Genomic DNA, 5,361 nt, shown 5'->3' with positions numbered 1-5,361 from the left:
TACAAGTTAAACTTCAAAGTTGATTCAGGGTGGGTAGCTAGTGTTACATGATAAGCAATACAACGCAATGTCTCGCTAACAAGTGATGTCCAGCTAGCTAGCTAGCTAGTTAGCTATATTAAACAACAGTCAGCTAAATAATCATTATAGTGAACGGTGACCTACGGTTGGTACAGGGTAGCCTACAATACTTACCGAAGTACGGGGAACTTGTGCTGCGGAGGGGGACATATTATGGAGTGCACGGGGGGGAGCCTAGGTATTTGTTATGTCATTTGTTATATTCTTCCCTTCAACTCCGGCTTGGCCTCCCCTTATTCGTCATTGTCCCAGAGCCAGGGCATGACATAAGTACCGGGAAACTCTGCACAGAAAGGCCCGAAGACCTTTTTGCTGTGAGGCGACACTTCGGCACTCTCCGGAAGCCGGGATCGGACCGGGGACCTTGCGATCCCCAGACGGCCACTCTACCTCCTGAGCTACATGCTGCCCCAGTCTATTCTCTTGTGACATTCATGCAATTTCACAACAAAATCAGAAGTGACCAAGTATTAAGCATTTAAGTAAGTAAGTAAAAAGTATTTATATAGCACCTTTCGTAGCACGAGTGCACAGAGTGCTTTACAGTGGGAACATTAAAAACAACATAGTCCAATCAGATACATACAAGTGCACTGAATACATTAAAGAGAAAGAGTGCACATAAACATAGTGACATAAAAGAGGTCAGTTTCAGGGGAAGACAGGCAAGCTAAAGGAGAGAGTATGGCAGATAGAGACGGCCTAGCACCCAAAGGCTTGTCTGTAGAGGTGCGTCTTTAGCTGCCCTTTAAAACTGTCCACAGAAACAGCAGCTCTCAGATCCTGTGGGAGCGCGTTCCACAGTCTAGGAGCCACACCCCCAAAAGTCCGATCCCCCTTAGTCCCTAGCCGCGTCCGAGGCACTGTCAGGAGCCCCTGGTCAGATGATCTCAAGGTCCGGCTGGAGGTGTGGTGGTGGATGAGGTCACAGATGTAACTGGGGGCTAGTCCGTGGATGGCTTTGAAGGTGAAGAGCAACACCTTGAATTGTATTCTAAAAGAGACAGGGCGGGCAAGACTTTTTTTGAACTGGTAAGTAATCTGGCAGCTACATTTTTGACAAGTTGAAGACGATCAATGGATGACTGATTGAGACATGTGAACAATGAATTACAGTAGTCAAGCCTGGATGATATAAATGCATGGACAGACATTTCTAGCTCTGAATGGGACACAATGTAACGGAGTTCTTCTAACCCATTTGTTAGGTTTTCTGTCTGTAGGCTACAACTAAGAGGCATGCATGTCCCTAACCCCTTTTGTCCAATGTGACACTATAAGGTGACATGCTAGGCTCAATGTAAAGATAGGTCTACTACATGGTGTTAGGCTACCTGTTTTTGTGTTTGGTGGAGAGAGAGAGAGAGAGACCTTGAGAGAAACAGTGACAGAGACACTGAAAGAGATTCATGATTAGTGTCATGACCCGGCCTTAAGGCCAATGACAAAAATGGAGCCGACACAGTTGTAGATAAAAAAGGTAACAAAAGTTTATTTACGGTGCATCAGATGGGGTGTGTAAATCAGTTTGTCAGTAGTGTAGAGCATGTGAATGGATGAGTGGCAGCATGGTGTAGGTGTGTGTGTGTGTTTGTCATGTGGTGCTCAAAAGGAAAAAAGTTCAGAATCGCATACTAACCTACTATATAGTATGCCAAAACAGTATGTAGTATGTCCCAATACATAGTATGCCACATGCAGTATGGCAAAAATACCAGGATGTCCTACTACATCCGGTCGTATTTTGCAGTATGCAAGCCAGCAGGCTTGTCTGGCTATTCTGACCGACAATCCTGTGCGCAGCGGAAATGTGCGTCACATGTGCGAGTCGTGACAGCTGTAGACGAATGTCGCGTTATGGACAGCGACGGATGTGGGCACATTTCAAGGCGCAATGTTATGACAAGGTTGGATGCCTACTGCTTGCAAAGTAGTACTTTCTAAGGGCAGCTGTAGTAGGTACTGGTAGTAAGAAGTAGAAGTATGCGATTCGGAACGCAGGGCTCTCCTCCCCGAGGAGAGACTGGTGACGCGAGGCTACTGCCAACCAGCACTGCTGGTCGTCACATTAGACTGATTCACACTGTGCCATTCTGAAGCCATGACCCCAGTGGAATACTGCATTCATACAGGAGCGTATTGATTTTTTATCCTTCACCTCTCTTTTCTTCTCTCTGCCTCTCTCTCGCTGCCCCCCCCCCTCTCTCTCTTTCACTGCTCATAGTCTCTGTCTTCATCTCTCTATCCTCTCCGTCTCCGTGACGCCCTTGATGTATGTTTAATGAAAGGATCATGTTGTATAAATATGTAGTCTGCAGGTTTCCAGTAGAACTGCGCTTCCTCCCTATATGTCCTTCAGGCCATTTCAAGGTAGAACCGAGCTTCCTCCCTATATGTCCTTCAGGCCATTTCAAGGTAGAACCGAGCTTCCTCCCTATATGTTCTTCAGGCCATTTCAAGGTAGAACCGAGCTTCCTCCCTATATGATCTTCAGGCCGTTTCAGAAGAACCGTTGACGTGATTGTGTTGTAATGCATTAGATCACGCGCGGAACTTAAATTGCATCCAGTGTGTAACTTTTGTCTCGGTTGGCATCGAAATTTCTCCAAGCGTACACTGTCTGTTGATTGTCTGAAGAACATGCACAGTGAGCTATGTATGGTATGTTTGTGTTCTGTCTTAATGCTGTAGCCAACGGCGCGGGGGGGTTAGAGAACTCGCCCCAAGCGGGGATCCAACAAACAACCTCCAGCTTCCCAACCCAACTTGCTCACCGCAACACCAAGAGCGCCAGCTCCCTTAGCGGAGTGGTTGACGGGCCTTATAGAGGGTCGTTGCGATCAGGGGCGGGAATCCTGGGGGGGTCAGGGGGGACATGTCCCCCCCAATATTTGAGATCATAAAAATTTCTCCGGCCGATAGTCGAACCTCAGATCGAAGAAGAACAATGCAGATTTCGTCCTGGTCGTGGAACTACCGACCAGCTCTTCACTCTCGCAAGGATCTTGGAGGGGGCTTGGGAGTTTGCCCAACCTGTCTACATGTGTTTTGTGGACTTGGAGAAGGCTTACGACCGGGTCCCTCGAGAGGTCTTGTGGAGGGTTATGCGGGAGTATGGGGTGAGGGGGTCCCTACTTAGGACCATCCAATCCCTGTACACCCAGAGTGAAAGCTGTGTCCGGGTCCTCGGCAGTAAGTCGTCTTCCTTTCCGGTGGGGGTTGGCCTCCGCCAGGGCTGCGCTTTGTCACCTGGGCACCTCCCTAGGGAGGTGTTCCAGGCGTGTCCGGCTGGGAGGAGGCCGCGGGGTAGACCCAGGACTAGGTGGCGGGACTACATCTCCGCACTGGCCTGTGAGCGGCTAGTGCAGGCAGAGCTGGTTGATGCTGCTAGGGAAAGGGATGTCTGGGGCCCCCTGCTGGAGCTGCTGCCTCCGCGACCCGACCCCGGATAAGCGGATGAAGATGGATGGATGGATGGATGGATAAAATTTCTCCCCCCCAATATTTAGATTGGGGTAGTGGCATTCAAATGACCATACAGCCGCGTAGGAAGATGTCCCCCCCCCAAAAAAATACTTTTGCAAAATTTCAATGTAAATTTCAATGTAAATCCAAAGTTGGATACAGATCCCCGCCACTGGGTGCGATGCATTTTGTCTCTGAATTCACCTGTCCTCACTTCTCCATAACAGCTCACTCTGAATGCGACCACCAGGCGCAGACAGCTCTCCAGCTCGGGACCACACCGTTTGAGGTAGGAGGGGATGTTTGCATACTAAACGGTAATTATCATTCCAGCAGTCTCTCTCTCCCAACCTCCAGAGGGCCCCATCTCAGCCCCAGCCAGTAATAAAACATGAAGCCCCCCGTATCTCTCATGTATTAGTCAGCGGCAGCCAGGGTCATATCACCCTGATCTTTGGCCCATACCTATCATGTATAATTGAGGAGTTAATGCAGATAAATAATTAAGTCGTCGGGGTCTCTTCGGAGACAAGTCGACCGGTCGGGGACGGCTCATTATTTCCTGGTGCTGACCGCTGTCACGCGGGGCAAACGCTCGCTCGCTCTGAGACACCTGCAGATTGAGGGAGGGGCTTCCTCTGACACCGCCACTATTGCGAAAGGAACGGAGATATGAGCTCAAAGTTGTTCATTTGGATAATTGCCGGCGCTCTTTTTTGATCACAAGCGGTGGCGAAATAAGCGTCCCCTACGCTATAGGCCTACAGATGCTTGCATTCAGCTGGCTAGTCTGTATGACACAGGCTGCCATTGCCCACTCTCCTAGAAAACATCGTTTTCCCGTCGTCTCTTCCTCCAAAGCTGGAGGAGCCCTCTCCCGGTGCAGGAGACGAGGTCATGGCGTTGTGGTTCTCGCTGGCACGGCTGCGTTTGACCTTGTTTACCGCGGCCGGACGGCGATCTGGACACAGCACTTCACCGAGCGTCCGAGCCTCATCCCTCAACCCTCATCACAACATGGCCTTCATGCAGAAGCCTTGTGCACTACCATACCTCACTTCCACACTTCCTCCAGCTAAGGGCTGAAAATCACATCTCATCCTTTCATCACCATTCTTCCCTCTCTATTGTCTCTGCTCAAGAAAGAACTCAAACGACATTACATTACATTACAGTCATTTAGCAGACGCTTTTATCCAAAGCGACTTACAATAATTACATTTAACGTACAGTAGGTAGTTAGTGTACTACTATTCACCAGAACTCACAAGTGCATCTCCTTTCTAAACAAGTGACTAAGAGCATAATCTAGTGCAGAAGCCAAAGTACATGAGTAGCAAAATATAAATTCAACAGGTGCTTAAGAGGGAGGATCGTGGTAGTGCTCCTTTAAGAGGTGAGAGTTTTGAGCCTGTTGGGAAAGATGGGCAGTGACTCTGCTGTCCTGACGTCAGTGGGCAGTTTGTTCCTCCACCACGGGGCCAGGACAGAGAAGAGCCGTGACTGGGTTGATCGATTGCAGGGGCCTCGGAGTGACGGGGCAACCAATTGCCCCGAGGTAGCGGAGGGGTCATGAAGGGGTGCTTGACCATGGCCTGGAGGCAGGCCTTAGTTGTGGTAGAACACGTTGATACCAGTGACACAAGTCGTTATCACCAGGACTTGAAGTGAGAGGACACTGCATACCATGTTTGGTGTGTGTGTCTGGTCAGTGTATGTGTGTGGTCAGTGTGTGTGTGTGTGTGGTCAGTGTGTGTGTGGTCAGTGTGTGTGTGTGTGGTCAGTGTGTGTGTGTGTCTGGTCAGTGTGTGTGTG

Source organism: Borostomias antarcticus (genome assembly GCF_949987555.1).
Source record: "Borostomias antarcticus genome assembly, chromosome: 12".
Classification (NCBI taxonomy): domain Eukaryota; kingdom Metazoa; phylum Chordata; class Actinopteri; order Stomiiformes; family Stomiidae; genus Borostomias; species Borostomias antarcticus.
The sequence above is the reverse complement of the archived record's forward strand: the minus strand, read 5'-3'. Positions refer to the sequence as shown.